Source organism: Pygoscelis adeliae, unplaced genomic scaffold (genome assembly GCF_000699105.1).
Source record: "Pygoscelis adeliae isolate BGI_AS28 unplaced genomic scaffold, ASM69910v1 Scaffold62, whole genome shotgun sequence".
Taxonomy (NCBI): domain Eukaryota; kingdom Metazoa; phylum Chordata; class Aves; order Sphenisciformes; family Spheniscidae; genus Pygoscelis; species Pygoscelis adeliae.
Genome location: NW_008824401.1, coordinates 4,895,065 through 4,912,491, shown reverse-complemented (window position 1 = coordinate 4,912,491; position 17,427 = coordinate 4,895,065).

The following is a 17,427-nucleotide window of genomic DNA, read 5'->3' as shown; positions in this document are numbered from 1 at the left end:
TTTGCATGACAGTCTTTTTACGTCTTTGGCAGTGTGAAGAAGTGCTAATATGTGCTTTAATGTCACAGACTGGGACGTTTAAAGTTGCTTTAAATGTAAATAAGAATTGGTCTTTTAAAATTCATTGGTATAGCGGTATATAACATAGAGATAAGCAAAAATATAGAGTGAGTAAAAGGACTCGTGTGCCTAACAATTTGCAGAAGAGGACCTTGAGCGAGCATGTTTCTCTTTTGTAGGCAAAACTTATTCCACTATTGAAAATGTAAGTGAAACAAGCTAAGCCATTTTGTTCCATGTAAAAATATTTTTTGGCAGTAGTTTGTCATTTCCTAGATTTGCTCCAAGTCAAAGCTGTTTGAGAATCAGAAACATTGGAGGCTTCTTGTGTTTAATATGGACTGGTGCCTTTGTCATTTGGGGTGAAAAAAAAAGAAATGGCAATGGAAGCTATTTTGCTAATGTTTTTCTCTATTCTGTGACTGACATCAATAATACATAACAGTTCCATTGACATTGCATCCTGTCCAATGGACCCACTGACCTGATTCAATGTCAGCTGAAATGCCTCGTACATCATAAACATACATGAATTCTCACAGATCCATTATCCTCCCGCCCGGTCCAGGCGTGCCAGGGATCCAATACTAAGCCAACAGGAGTCTGCATTCTTTTTCTTCAGTTTATATTTTCTTTCACACTATGAAGGAGCAACTTCATACTTTGTAGAATGTAACTGGGAGACCCCTACACATTTTATGAATACATGAATGATAATGATGTCAATAGTCGTTCAGATACTAGGCTGATAAGACTGTGGTATAAAAACCCAGATAAATACCTCATACCTTGTCAGGAAAGCCTGCAAACCTGATATGTCATTCTGTCTTATTGTGCAAGAATATATGAATCATAATATTCCTATTAACATTGTACAAAGTCTGCAGTAGTTGCAGACTGCACCCAATGACAATACAACTTTTATAAAAATATGGATATTTAGCATCTACCCCTGCTGTGATTTCATTGCCACTAAAAGCAAAGGGAACGCAAACGAAAAGTATTCCAAGGTTTTCAGTTGGTCCCCCTTAACAGTACACTGTGACAGTATATATTTGTTTTACTACTGAGCCTATTTAGCAGTCAAACTGTAGGAAATTGAATATACACTTACTGTATAAAAATGATATGCTTGGTTAGTGATACTTTAGAAGAAATAAGTGCATCAATCATAGAATAGCAGGTTGTCAAGGCTTTATATGTAGGAAAAACACAGAACAAAGAATGTAATGCATGTTGGGCACCTTTTTACAAAAGTTTTGTGCCAAAGTTGATTTACAATAAACTCTTCCCTCCCTCTCTCCTCCCAAATTCTTCTAAAGAAATGTTCAAAGAAATCTGAGCAAACTATCATGCTCTCTGTTCTGACATGTGTGTAATTACAAGATCATCCTCATTGTGAATTTTCTGTTTGGTTGATTTAAGAAAAAAAAAAGGTGCATCCTCTTAATGCTGTTCTGCCATTCAAACTCAGAAGGGTAATTTTCCTCACAAGTTAATGGGAAGAAGATGACTTAATAATTAGCCTCATTTAGACAGGGCCAGATCTTTGACAAGGAGCAGTGCCTGCATCCAGAGCTTGCTTTTGGAGGCTGAGTGGTTCTCAGGTGGAGCTTGTCTGTGGAGTTTCGTTATAGGAAGTACTCTGCCCCAAAAGGAGGGCTCTGAGATGTGCACTGCAGCTGTCCCAGGCACCATTTTTGTCTGGTGGTTCTCCTGGGCACGTTGGTCATGCTCAGTTTCCCATCAGAGCCCTCTGAGATGTGCAGAGCTGACACATAATCTGTACAATGCACAAGCTTTCCTGACAGCATGTGAAAACCTACAGATTAAAACTGCCACGAAGTAGGCTATTGCTATGGACTGTTGCATCACTCTGCCTGATCCAGACCCAAAAGCATGACACTGAGCCTGCTTCTGCCCTAATGCAAACTCATATTCTCCATTATAAAGCAGCGTAATACTTCAACTGGTACAAATATTCCTGGATTTCCAGCTCAGCAGCTCTTCCCTCACTGTCTCTTTCTTCTTCGGGGCATCCATTCACCCACCCATGTGTGTGGCTCCCTTCATTATACGGATTTATGCTACAGACATATGGCTCTAGTTAATCTGACAATAGTTCTTGCTCCCTTCTAAGAGATCTGTTGCAGAGAGGTAACCATACATTGTAATAAAATATAACACAAAGACAGGAAAGATCCTTTTATTTCAGCAACAAAGACATCTTTTGAACTTCACCTTAAATATCTTTGGTACCAATACAACCATCCTAAATATCAAAACAATTGCAATTCATTTCTGTTGCTGGCCAATATGAAGTCACAATTCTTCAAACTTCTATCTCTAAATCCTTATTTAAGTGTTTCATTGGTTACTCATGTAATGTGTGCTCTCTACTAGGGAGAACCAAAACAAAGAAGCATTGATTAGGCTATCTCAAAACTACTGAAATACATAAATGGCCACTAATGCCTCATCACCCCTCTAGTTGCCATGCGTAAAACTACCCATTTGGACCACCATTTGTCAGTAGAGGCATACGAGCTAGAAAAGTTCAATGTTTCTTTTCCTTTCCAAGAGCAGAATGACAAAAGGAGTAGGCTTGACCAATTTAATCTATTAGGAAAAGAACAAAACCCTGTGAATTTTATCCACAGGTTTCCTGAACAGAGAGGGCAATCTGGATGTGACTGCAAACACCCCTGCGATCCCTGGGATTCATGAGCAACGACCATGCGTGGAGAAGCAATAGTCCATTTATCATCCCAATATCACTTCAACTTTTGGTACTTCTCACTTATGACTTTCTTCAACCAGAGCTATTCCCGGGGAAGTGGCAAGACAGTGCTTCAAGGACAACTGTCTCTTCCAAACCCCTAATTTCTGGGGAGACTTATGTATGAGTCACAGTGATGACATCCTCGTAGCATGTTTTTGTTCCCTCATCTTAATCCATCTGGCTACGCTTGTAGAATGGAGTGAAGGCACAGTAAAATCGCTATATTGGTTTGACTTTCTAGCATTAAGCAGTTTAGTAGCATGAAGGTTTACAAAATCTGTGTTATTTAATATATCATTGTCTGGAGAAAATAATATTCTTAACTGAAACTTATGGACATCTTTGTGTGTGTTTTGGCATAGTGATTTCAGACTGGTCTCCACATTAGTCTCATTTTTGTTGATTTCATTGTTTTTAGAGCCCTTTAATTTCCCTTTAAATTAAACAAACAAAGCCCCAAAATTATTTTTTCCAGGATGAAACAGGTGTATATACAGGTGTAGACAAGCTCATGCTGCACAAGAATGTAATGAAGATATTAGTAAAAGCAGAAAGCTTTGTGTGCAACTGGGAACTGAACTCTGTATCTGGAAGTATTCTTGTATCTCAAAGTTCAGGGTGCAAGTAAGTGGAATTGAGATGTCTTCTACAGTACAATTTTTAAGTGGAGTTTTCATGTAGTCTCAAAATAAATTGATCCAATGATTTACCCATTGGCTAGCCTCTCCCCATTACCTCCTGGAAGGTATATACTTTTGTGGTTTTAGTATTTCATCATTATCAATTTCTTGGCCCTCTGTATGGGTTTCCTTTTGGGTAGCATTTGTATAAGAAATGATACAGAACACCTGTGCAAAGTGGTGCAGAAGAGGGGTGTGTGTGTATATATATCTATATAGAGAGATTTATTATTTATGCTAGCCCTTTAACACCACCCTGGACTCTAATCCAGCTGAGGACTTCTGTGACCCAAACCCAACATTTTTATCCGCTGTGAAACAGAACTACAACTTTATAACTCTGCTAAAACTATGTCTAGATGAAGACTTTCTCATTTTTGCAGCAAGGTTAATATTGCCACTAAATTCTTAATACCAAGCAGCCTACTTACAGCCTGGTGCGACCTCCCAGTGGGTGTTTTGTTATGTTGTAAACTGATTTTGCAAAGCTGCAAAACCTTGTGCACTCAAAAATTTCTGGACACCAGCCAGATTCCTTTCAATAATCCTAGCTGAGACACCATGAGCTGAACACCTTGGAGCTTGTTAGCCTTTTCTGAAAACCTTGATAGCTTGGGAAATAAGTCTATGTACAGTTGATGAGTTCTTTCTGATGTTGTAGATGATATGAATATACATCACGGATGTATCTACCATCAAACTTCGTTGGATGGCTGCACTGGAGGGCAGCCCTGGACAAAGGAAAAAACCCAGTGCCAAGCTGCTATACAAGCAACACAGTGATCACTTGTTGAGTTTCACAAGGACAGTCAAACTCTAGAAGGTAAGAGCTCCCTGCATTTCCATCATAGAGGACCATGCTCTGTCCAAACACAGGAGGATTGTATGAGGAATTTCCTAAGGAAGGTGAGTTTGGCTGCATATCTGCATGGAAATCAGACTTTTTATTTTTAAGTGTGCCATGAAGCCTGCGCTGGATTTAAATCACTTTCTGGAAGATTTGATTCTATTTATTTTAACTATCTTTTTCACAGATAGCATGCCAAGTTCAATGTTTGGGAGTTGTTCTGCAATACCTTAGAGCCTCAAAACCCAGTTCTGGGGTTTCAGAAAGCCTCACTAGGAAATACCATCTGTAGAAAGGAGATCAAAGAAGGAGTCTCTACTGAGGAAACACCCTAGTGGGACTGTAATGTAGCCTTATTATATAAGGGGAATCTCAGAGGTGTATATATCCAGGGATGGATCCCAACACTGCATCCTGATGGATGTCGAGCAAGGGGGAGCACAACCAAGCTGTGGGACTTGCTCTCAGCTCTCTCTCCTGCTCCTCCGTGAGCAATCCCCTGGATGAACAACGCTGGTACCAACGAGCATGAGACTGGAGAAAAGCAGAGGTGCCAGAGGGGAAGTTAAACAGAGAAATACTCAAAAAGTTGCTAAAAATATTAAGTACTAACAGCAAGTCATATAACATATAGTGCTCTTCATTCTGGGACAATAGGGGATGATTCAGAAGTGGTATTGAAGCCAGTCTGCAGTACAGGCACTTGTCAGGTGGCAAGCAGCATTTTTCATGTTAATGGAAGAAGCATATTGTGTTCAAACACTTGAGATTCAACCCTGTTCTTATAAAAAGTACCCTGGTATTTCTACTGAACACGAGGAGAAAATCTTAGTCACTGAGAACTCCAACAAAGATATGCAAATAGGACAGCTCAGCTTATCTGCCTAAAAAGTTTGAAAGGTTTAGGTAACTTTGCCTACGTTCAGACATATTTTTTTTTCCAGGTCTTCTAGCTATTTCTGATGTGACCTGTTACTCTTTGTTTGTTGTTTGTCTTTCTATAGAGATAGGTTGCTATTCAGATATATTTTTTCCCCTTTGTTATCAGGGCCAATGAGATAAAAATAGGAGAGAAACAAGGAGATACAGGAGGAATATCCAGAAAGCGTTTCCACACTGCAAAAGGTTGGCATAGAAGAATAAAAGACAGGGCAAGTACTGGATCTCTACTAAGGACTGATATAAGATATTATCCATCAAATACTTCAAACTATCTGATCCAATCTCTCTTGTCATGAGTTTATTGGCTGCGGTACTACTTCTGAGTCAGCCCAGATACCGAACAGTGCTGTAGACTTAGTCAAAGGCAATACAATAATAGTGTAAAAGTTACAGGAGGTGAATGTAATGCTGGAAATGCTATTGATGGCATTACTTATTTATTTAGTAGACAGAATTTAGAATGGGAATAAGGATTTGTCTGTCACCATCACATCAGCCATCAGTTCAGCGCTGCCCTAGGCAATGAGTATGCTGTTACTAATTTTAGTTTGTTTTGTTGTCATTCAGTCCAGATAATTTTTGAGGTTCATTTAGTTGCCGTTAATAAAAAAGAAAGACAGAAATACTGTGTACTGGCAAGGGAGGGTACTCAGAAACCTACCCCTCAAATCACAATTCCTTCAGTTTTTGCTAGTGACATGACAGCGAGTTAGTTATTTCCTTCAGAGACAGGAGCAACAACTTGACTTCTCTTCATGACGTGGTGCTTTCTCTTGGGGGACCAATGTCACAGCCACATCCTGCAGACTGCATCGCATTTGCGTTGCCTTCAGAAAGAGCACTTCCGATGCTGAGTGCTGGAGGGTTCGTACTTAAGAGGAAGAGATTGAGAGAAAATGCACTAGAGGTACTCAAAATAATGATTGAAGATGAATGAGTCGTCCTGCATGTAGTCTCTAAACGCCATCATTAGAGCTAACCGGGTAGTGGACTGGTAAAAGGAGGTGTTGCCTTTGCTCAAGTTGTGATTAAACTCTGCAGTTCACTTCCATGGGAAAGTGAGTCAGAATTTTCTGGAATTTAAAAAAGACTCTATCTGTCATTTCTTCATTTATTTGCATGGTATTAGAGCCCAGTGGACAGAGATAGCTAAGCTGACACAAGAGGTCACTTCCAGCTCACAATGGCTTTGAGGTACAAATTATTCACCTGCCAAAGTAATACTTTGTTCTTTCCTAGCACCATTCCTGTATTGTCACCACTTTACAGTTATTAAGTGTCTCTAAATCCCTCTGCTGCCCCACATGTTGCCTTTGATGTAGGTGAGAACAGATGCATCCATTTTACAAATGATAAAGGAGTGAGGCACTGAAGTTAAGCCACTGACCAAAGGATACACATTAAGTCAAAATGGAATTTTGAAGGAATTTGGGTGCTGGTCTCCTTCTCACATCATTATCACAAAATTGAATTTTCTTGCTGCAAAATGTCCAAAGATGAGAGTTCACAAAATAACATGATTCTGTTTGTGCAGAATACACCTGGTATGAGCCCCTGACAGCATCATGCAAAGATCCCAAGACAGCTCTGAACAGGCAGGCTCTTCAAGCAAGGCATAGCAGTATCTGCAGTATCAGTGCAGCATCCAGGAAACTAGCCAAAGTGGATTGCCCTGCTGAGATTGCTGTGCTGCTTCCAGGGTTTCAGGGAGACCAGTGCCAGGATTTCAAGGCACTGCATCATGCTCTGTGGGTGCACCCAATCTCTACTGATCCGCAGCCAGGAGCTCCTAGAAGCAGCAGCATAACATGTGCATGGAAAGGGCAACACTTCTTTTGTGTTAGTATGGCTACAGTTTTGATTACGTTGAGGAGTTTTGCCTTCATATCATGCCAATGACGCATTGCAAACCCAGAGACTTTTAGACAAGAGAGGCCCAGCTGACAGTGCAGTCTGCAGAGGAGTTTTTCTTCGCTCCTCTGAATGAGGAGCACATTTATGGGTCTCTCCTCACCAGCTCCCCATTCAGGATAATCAGGAAAACCAGTGCACATGGGGACAGAAGGAGAATTAAAAGCAAACCAGGCTGGAACTGTTGAGAGTTCTCAGTGCTGTAAAATCAAGTCAGTAACCTCATCTATGCAACATTTTTACACCTAAGGGCTGCCTTGCATTCATTTAAAAGCCACTGGAAGGGTGGCCTCTGAACCTCCCAGGTCCAACCAGCTAGCAAGGTTCATTTCCTCTTGCTCATTGAACAGTGATGAGGACCACCGGAGGTGCCGCATCGTGTAGCAATAAGACATTTGTCACAGTCTGAGATGGAAATCCTATCTGGTATAATTATTTTATATTAAAATAGATGAAATTTTGATATGGAAGTATAGAATTTTGTACATTACATTAGCCAGAGAACAGGATATTCATCTTTACTTTAATTTGTAGACTTCATAACTTTGTTTGCATTCACTACAAGATAACTACTGTACATTCCTGAAAAATGACATCTTGCATGAAAAGACTTAACAAAAGCCACAGCACTGATAATTTTCCCGTGGATCAGGGAGGACAGATCTCTCTGTGGTTTCACAGACGTGGACTAAGGCTTGCCTTTATCCCAAGGCTCGTCTTTATCATTTTCAACTAAATTGTAATGCTGTCATGGCTGCACATTAAAGGAAGTTTCTTCTGATGAACTATTTTATTCAGTCATGTGAAATTTGATTTATTCTCCCGGACCAAACATGAAAAGGGCAAAAACTTCATTTGGGGAGCTTGTTTGGTCGGCAAAATGCAGACATAGCAAATGTTTTAGAAATAGGTATATGAATTTATTAAGTTTTTATCTGCTGTTGCTCACCACATCTCAAAATTTTTGGAAGCCATTTGTGGGATTAGACTTTGAGACCTGAGAAACTGAAGGTAGGGCACTGAGTAATACACGTGGAGGAAGGCAGTTATATACTGTCATTGATTACTTTGAACAGTGAGGAGTAAAGTACCTCTCGGAGGACTTTGGCAAAATGTGAATGATGCATGTGCAGCTGACTGCTTTCTGGATGGTGCTAAAGCATTCGTTTTAAATAATAAAATCTTAATCAGATTACATCTGTATTTTGGAAAGCCTCTCTGGTACTGTGCTAGTTGAAGTTACCTGAGATGACCACCTTCTGTAAACACCTATGCAGGGAACATAATCTTGTATTAAAGGCACCTTTAGTCCATCAGGAAAAAATGTAACAAATCCCTGTGGCTGAAAGATGAATCTTTACAAATTTAGAGCAGTAATAAAATAGATTTTTAAGATCAAGAGTCTTTCCAAACTCATGACCTATTCTTGTAGTTGGTTCCCAGACTGCTTATGCTCTGCGGTTGAGGCAGATTTTTAGATATGTTATACCCAAAACTAAATGCAATTTTCTGTTCAGTTTACATGTTTGCACTTACAAACACTTGCAATCAGGACTTCAAGAGAAGTGGACTTTTCAGTTTAAAAAATGTAAAAATACCTAATTTTAATTATTTGTAACAAAGAAATCCCTTAAATATGCAACTGGCACCTTAGATGTGCCATCAGCATTGATTTAGGAGTCTGTGTTCCACAAATTTAAAACACTTCAACAGATTAAAAAAAAAAGAAACAAAGCTCAAGAACCTTTAACTCATGTTATAATAGTTTAAAAGAGCATTAACTGAACTACCAGGGAAAATGAAAACCAATAATCAGATAGTCTCATTACTCTATATTATGTTCTACAAGATTTAAATTCCTGTATTAAAAAAAAAAAGTAGATATTTATATTTTTGTTGTTGTTTTTCTTCCTTACCCTGGACATATGGCACTTAGAATTGTGCACAGACCCTTTGTAAAAACAGTGTGAGTTAAGCACAGAGCATTGCCTAGACATGTAGATTTAACTGTGAATTTCTTTGCTTCGGTACCAGAGGGTCAAAGTCAGATTTTAGGTGTTAACCAAACATAGGATGCATTTGGTTGCTTTGCCATCAATTTTTAGCATGTGAAAAACTTGATGACTCTGAAATAATTAACTGTTTTTAATAAGTGTCAAAACTGTCTCCTGGTTTCTGTTTGTCCTTGTGACTCAGGCAAAGCCCTGCTTTGGAGCTGTCTCTTGATGCTGGCTGTTTGTGAGTGGCTCAGAGACGGGCTGTCCCCCCGCCAAAACTTTTCAGTGACGACAAATCATAACTGGTTTGGAAATGAATCGATTTGCAAGGCCTGTTGCCAGAGGTCAAATTTGCAATTGCATGGAAATGTTAAGGTGCAATTGCTTCAGGCTTTAATGAACTCCAAAAAGAAATATGCAGGCCTGTAAAGCTCATCCATTAGATCCTGACCTACAAATGGCAAGGAATAACAGCAACGCAACCAAGAGGTATGCTGACTAAGGGAATTACGTTGATACAATTAGTTTTACAAGTTTTGGCATTTAATCCTGATGTCTAGGCAAAAGAGGTAGCGCACAGAAATTACAAATAATGATAGGAATGTCATTTCCAACGATGTGCAGATTTTCTCCTGCTCTCCCTTGCCCCTTGCAGCATCAGAGAGAACTCTCCTCCAGCTTTGGGAAGAAAAGGATGGCAGGAGTCGGTGGCCGTGGCAGTCCTTGGCTGGCAGACGGCAGGCTGCATGCCCCAAAAGGCAGCTCGCCCTGGCCCCAGGGATGAGCAGCAGATGGGAACTCCCTTGGACAATGAGATGGGGACAGGGCAGAGTTTCTTCTCAAACCTCCTGCCTTCCCAAGAATAGGGAAGACCAAAAATAGGAGTAATTTGAAGAGCTATTAATAGATTGCATAAACCAACCTGAGCACAAAGAGAAAGGTAATCACACTCCAAATAAATTGGCAGGTCTTTCTAAGGGGATGATGGGAGGAAAGTTTATTTTGTTTATGGGTTGGGTTATATTGTATAAATAATATTGACTCTTCTTTTCACAGTAAAAATTCTCTCCTTGCTTGAGACCTCTGAGATTTTAATTTTAAAAGTTGTTACCAGACATGGTCCAGAAATAAACACCCCTGTCTGAGTACACATTAATTGCTGGCGGCTGGAGGCAAGTGTCTGCTCTGAGTATCTCAGCTAAGCTCTCCGCTGTAATGAGACAGACTTCCCACAGTCCTGGAGAGCCAAAAACTCCAGCTCTGAATGTACAGCTCCACCTGACCTCGAGTTGTTAGGCTGGAAAGTGTCCACATCCACTTCCATGCTGTTTTGTGAAGCTAGTGCCCTGATGCTGTGATGAAGAAATGCTGTGAAGGGATCTGACACACTTCAGTGCCATGTACAAAACAAAAAACCCAAGCAAATAAATAAATAAATAAATGCAGTTCTCATTTGGCGCAAACCTCCTAGCAACATAAATAATCAAAACCTGATTAACAAACTGGTCAGTTTAAAATGAAAATAATGATCTTCCTTTGCCTTCCTGCTCCCATCAGGATGATCGCAAAAGGTTATCTGTTTTAATAAATCAATTAGACTCAACAAGCTGGCTTATTTGCCAGTGGGAGAGTTTAGTTTTCACAACCTGAGGGCAGCTTCCCAGGATGTCTCACCCCCAAAGGTACCACCCAGCCCGTGGCCTGGCCAGGGTGCTTTCGGACGAGTGAGCACAGGTCTCAGGGCCAGCTCTCAGCCAGAAAAGAAAAACCCTGGCAGGGCAGGCTGAGCTGCAACGCCCGGTGCTGTGCAGTGGGTGCGCAGGGAAAGGGACAAGGTGGGTATCACCCCTTCACCCCCTGCCCCTCTCATGGCCAAAAGTCATTATTCTGTAGTGGTTCAGTGGAGGTCAAATAGTTGGGAAGCAAAAAGAAGAGGAAGAGAGAAAAGAGGTTCTCTCATTTATTGAGAATCCTGCTTTGAGCCTGGGTACCAAGGAAAGCAGCTCTGTGTGTATGTAACGTGGTATGTTACAGTGTCTTTTTTTCCTCTCTTCTGCCTTGCGTGTTTTTTGTTTTTTATTCAAGGGCCAGGTCATTGCTTCTGAGCCTCTCTCTCAAGAACTGACACTTAAAGTGCAAATGAAGCTAATGACAAGAGACAATATTTTAATGTTAATTAGATATTTCACGTGTCTTAGTTCATCAGAGCAATATTGTTCTTTTATGTATTACATGAAAGCAGAGCTTTAGCTTGGAGGAAAACAGCGAACACGGTAATAGAAGTAGTATTCTTGGTTTTGTAATTATTAAAATTATTGTTACATTTAGGAAATCCAGGAAACTTTGAAAGGAAGATACTTAATAATAATAATAATAATGGAGCTACTGCGCTATAGGAAGCCCTGGCAAAGGTTTTATGTCTTTCTTTTTCCTCCTACATGAGCTGGCATTGTAAAAGCTGTAGTCTCCCGAGCTCTTGCTAGGAGAGCAGACTTGGCTTTTCTGCAGAATTATTTTAATATATAATGCGGATACTAGGTCGGTCTTTACCTGGATTCGCCACTTCCTTCCTTTCCTATGACATACAATCTTTTTAATAGTTATGTTAAAACAATAACATGATCTGCTAAAACTTTACATCCCGGTGAAATGACCTAATGATGATGTTCACCAGAACTAGGTACATAATGTACAATATTTTCTGTGAATGTTTGCATTCCTTGTGGCCTGGTTTCTGCTCCTTTTGCGTTCTTTCACTGGCTATTTGAGAAGTTGTGTTTCACTGCCAGGAAGTATTTATACAAAGCAAATTTCAAAGTTGTGCACATATTTGAAGAAAATGAAATTTAGAGCCCTGTCACAGCAATGAGCTCCTTCCAGAGAGACCTCGTGTGTGGACCCTGAATGCAGCAAACGCCTGGAGAAGGTCACTGCCTCGGTGGGATCTACATTCACACACACACCCCCCATGTTGTCCTGGCTGCGGACACTCACTAATGCAGTCATTTTAAGGTGGGTTTTTAAGAGGTAAAAAAACCTTAAAAAAATCATGTTATGATTTCCTGACCATTTGTGTTTCAGCTGGACTTGCTTTTGAGATCACACTGGGCAGAATAAATACATTTAAAATAATATTTGTAAGGAACAACAGAGCATTTCAAAGTAAACTTGTATGTATTCTGGAACAAGAAAAATTTTTTATTTAGCAGTTGGTGTGGGTGCCCACACTTAACAAGAACAGCAGTGTAAAAATGTAGTTAAGCCTTCTATTTTTGTCCACAGCTAGTATTTAAAAAAAAAAAAGTGTTAGGTCTGTGGTTTCTTTATCTGTTGTAGAGAGCAAAGACACAACAGAGAGTGAATTCATTGAATAAAGTAGTATTGCAGATGATTTGCTTGGCTTCGAACATCCTTGCTACTTTCATTTTCACAGTGTTTAATTACACTTCTTTTTTTCAACATCATGTATCCTGGAGGGGAATCAAATTTATGGATAAGACTTTCACGTAAAATACTGAAGTTTAGGTGGGGAGGTTTCTTAATGATGCTGACTCAAAAATAATGCTAATACCAGAGCTGAATATTTCACCTAAATGAGAGTGCCAGGGATGAAATGAGGAGTCCAGAGTCACAAGGGCTGCTTGCAGATCACGCTGAATTCCAAAGAGGTCCGGGTTCCCATCTGATTGGGAAGCTCGGCTGGGGAGCTCCCACCGGCCAGGCTTGAAGTGACAAGAAGCTGGGGAGTGAAAAAGACCTTGCAGCATGTAATCAGCCTGTCCTGGTTGGGGATCGATGGCAGCACCGACATTAGCTCCAGAACACCCTGGGTCTCATTCTTTCCCATCTCTTGATGTATATTAGCGTTGGAGACGACATGCCAAAAGGATGTCAGAAGGAGGACTTATTTTTTTAATAAGGGGGGAAATAATTTCATAACCCAATATTAAACGCAGGCACACATAAGATAGACACGTGCTCACACACCTCAGCAACAGCAACCTTGGTCCTGTAACTGTTTGCTTACGTAAAGAAATAAAACTTGTGTGTTCAGGGTTCATTAATATACATTAACAATTGTAAATATTCTGCCTGAATAAAGGCTGTTTGCTTTACTACTTCAAGGTTTCTGCCCCTTTGGGACTTACAATGGGCAAATCAAATACACTGATAGAGGGCTATAAGTGCTGTAAGTTATATTTAACTAAAATAAACAGGCAGATACAGACTCTTCTGCTCTGCTATAAAAAGACTGCATATGCTCAATGCAGGTCTTCTTAAGGTAAGGGACAGAGCTTAGGAAGCTCTAAGGCAGCTAGATTTGCCCATATGGGAAGGCGGTCTTTCACTGATGATTTTGCAGACAGAAATTGCCCATCTGCACTGTTTGCAGGTGTTTTGAATGATTATATTATTAGCTCTGTCTGTTCAACTTTGCTTTTTTATGGTGGCTTTAGTATTGCAGTAAATAAAAAAAAAGAAATATATAAGCAGCCATCTGGTTCCCAATTTTTGACTAGCTCTCTTTGTCAAGAAAGAAGAAAGAATTCTCAGATATTATTTCCTAGTTCTGAAACACTGGCAAATGAGGAGAACAAATCCCCAAATTCTGACCTGAATATAAAATGGGGACAGAATTTTCTGCTTTTTATTTAACTTGCTCTGATTAATCCATTTAAAAGCAATTGTCTCTGTTCTGTTCTCATTTACACCTCTGTGAAGTCAGCAGAGTAGTTCTGGACTTACATCACTCTTTTAGGAGCAGAATCTCCTCCTGCTAAAATTGGGGGGTGGGGGTGGGGTGTGTGTGTTTAATTAAAGTGCAAGCAATTATTGTGAAACCATTTTCTATTTTTCTAATTGGGCAACAAAGATAGCTGGGAAGTGGTCCTTTCCTGCTGGATTTTACAGGGAGGATTCACATTGCTCACAGATATTTTTGCAAAGCAATGACAAAAATTTGCAAGACCTTTAGAACTAAAGAACAAGCTATTTGCTATTCAGCAGTAAGTTCCCAATTTTTAGACTGCATTTAGGTTTCTCTGAGCATAATATTTGATTATTGGCAATATGTTTCCAGTTAAATATTTCATATAGTGCATAAAGGCCTCTTCTATTCTTGAGCATTCTGTAAGTATTAATGAAAGCAGTGAATTTGTAGATTTATCTGGTGCCTGAATACCTTCTGCTGCAAATCGTTTCAGAGCTGGATTGCAGCTTCACACAATCATTTAATGTTGCCTCTATATTCATGCAATCGGAATTATGTATCTAAACGTAGGTAGATTGTCAGCAAATCTTCTTTGGAGAGATGGTGCCAGGCCTCACAGATATGACCCAAATCCAAATACTCTCCAACTTCACAAAAAGACATGTGGAATTCCTTCTCTACTTTAAGTGCAAGGCTTCATTGGCTTTGGTGAAGCTCTGCCCAGACCTCAGGGGACTTCCAGAAGGACCTGAGTATGCAGCAGTGGATTAGATGTGCGAGACGGTTGGGCCGTGCTCTGCCGTTTTTTGCCTTGGTGCTGTTCTTTCATGAGCAGTAGTGCCATGTGTGGGACTCGTGCAGGAGTGGGAAAGGTATGCACTGACCAAAAGGTCAGCTGAAAGGGTTTTAGCACTAGCATTTGCAGAATAAAATGAAACATGCAGCTATAATATGATACTTGCATTCCCCAAGATTTAAAAACATCTGATGCAAGTACTTAACCTACAATTTGGAGATTGCATTTACCTGCCTGCTCTTTGGTCTGCCTCTGCCTGAGGCTGAAGGCCCTTTGGAAAGACAGCAGCCTGTAATGGATTGCAAGTGTTATTCTCACTTGAGCTATTCTAGGAACACCTCAAACCCATGCAGAGCGAAAAGCAAGCGGGAGAGGTGTGAAGATCAGGTATAAGGTGAACTTGGCAACGTTGATGTGCAAGGTGGAATCATTGGGTCTACTTGCTGGTCACATGCACAGTCCTTGGTGTGGTGTGACAGCATCACAGAGCTTTTGTTTATAGAAATGGACAATCGTAACAGGAACTTGGCAGAACAATGTTGGTTTTAAGGTTGCTTATCATCATAAAATTTGCTTAAATATGCCCATCTCCACCATTTATCTTGCCTTGCTAATTTAGAAAGGGACTCATTTCTTCAGATATTTTTGTCCTGTCCAGACAATTAGCTCTAACCTACTCGTCATTTCTGAGTCTGGGCAAAATGCACACATCATGTTGGTGGGGCTTGGATGTAACACATGGCAGGTAATTGCTTGGGGTTTGGTTACCAGAGGTTTTATATGTCCACTCTGTATTTCTGCTTGCTTTCTATCAGTCCAGCTACTAAACTAAAACAACACACTCATAGAGTTTATTCATCTTCTATGCATCTATGCCATTAATATTCTAGTAATCTGATCATTGTATCCTTAAATTAATAGAAGTCAGCATTCCTAAAAAGATTATACACTTTTGCATCAGCCATGTGAATAATGGTAACACAGATACTAACTCTTCCGCATGCTGGGTACACAGGTAATGTAAGTATGGCTAGGATCTCGCTTTAATCCTTAAGAGGTCTCTTAATTCCCTAGGTGCCATTGCTAAGGCTGAGAAATCATGTTTTTCAGCAGACATTTTAATCCATGCACCATTACAAGACTGTAGCAGCTGAATGGTGATATCAGAAACGGGGAAGGTAAACAACTCTGAGCAAACTGTGCTCTGTTGTGGGAACTTCTCAGTGAGCTAAGAAAAGAAAATGCTTAAAGAAAACATCCAGCTCTTCATGTTCCTGTGATACGTGCGTGTTTGTGGGAAGAGAACCCTAAGCAAAAAAAAAACCCAAACCCCCAAACAACTCCTTTGATTTGTTCTTAGTATTCAGCAGGCTATAGCTGTGTCTAGGAAGGCCATCTGGATACCTTCATTAAAGCAAGGTTTTCTTTTGTGTAGTAAGGTCAGCTCTCATGGAAATGGAGCTCACTGAACAAAGCCGACAGAGGTTCGACAGCTTTCGTTTGTGCTCCCAGTTTAATATTACGAGACATAGCAACCAGGCAGGTTTCCGTCATACATTCCTGCACCATGCAGTGTGCAGAAGAGAGCCTGGTCCCAAACCCAGAAAAACTGTAAGGTTTAGGATCTTACTGGTGTGGTTCTACTATTTCTAACTTCAGTGCTGTTTGGCAGTTTCTGCTCTACTGGATTTGTCTCTGGCATATCAATACAGCAGAGCACGAGGCACAGACACCCTTCAACAGGGAGGAATAGGTCTGGACATCGAGTCGCCTCTTTTGTATTTCTCTCTGCCAGCTATGACTTGGGTATGATGTTCATTCTCCTAGCTATAAAATGAGTATAGCTATACCTCCCAGACTGTCTGAAAGTTATTCTAAGACTGGTGAAGAAGTCTAGAAAGCACTGTTTTTTTATTATTCATTGACACATTTGGGGAATGTTTTGAACTGTTCTGAGATTATCCAGGGCAAAACGTAGTTTGTGGCTGCAGATCCACAAGGGATAGTCATGAGATATGAATTTCTGTCCTCTGGATCCTGAGATCGGATGTGCTTTTGTTGCAGATTTTCTCTCACTGTTTCCATATCCTAGTTGATCAGTACAAAATGACTAAAACCTGAGGTATGGATTTATTTTTTAACAAATGCAAATAATCATGTTGGTTATAATTGTTATTAGGGCTCCTTTGGGAATCTGTTGTTACAAGCACTCAACTCTTTTGTCTCTCCTTTGGGTCTCCAGGCTATGTTGCAATTTATAAAGATACCAGACCTTAGGCTAAATCAATGTCCTTAGGGTTATGAGATGTTGCTAAATATCAAAACAAAATCCCAGTGTTCCAGTTCTTTAACTTCACTATGTTTAATTAGCCATTCCAATTAACCTTCCCTTTGTGTTCCCTCATGTTTAAAGGGTTATATTAAAAGTACTGTAGAATTAAAGCCATTTAAAATATGCTGAGTATATTTCAAGGCATTCAGAAAGCCTCTTACGTGAAGCTGTCCTCATTTCAGTTTCAGTAATGACCAGTCACTGGGGGCATATTTTCAAACCTCTGCACCTAGGTTGCAAAAATTGTAACAATATACCTACATGTGCATCCAGGTCACAGCGTGTTCAAATGGGAAATCACTTTTGTGGATCTCTTACTGCTTTGCTCTGTATGCCTGTGGACGCAAAAGACATCTAAGGCAAGGCATA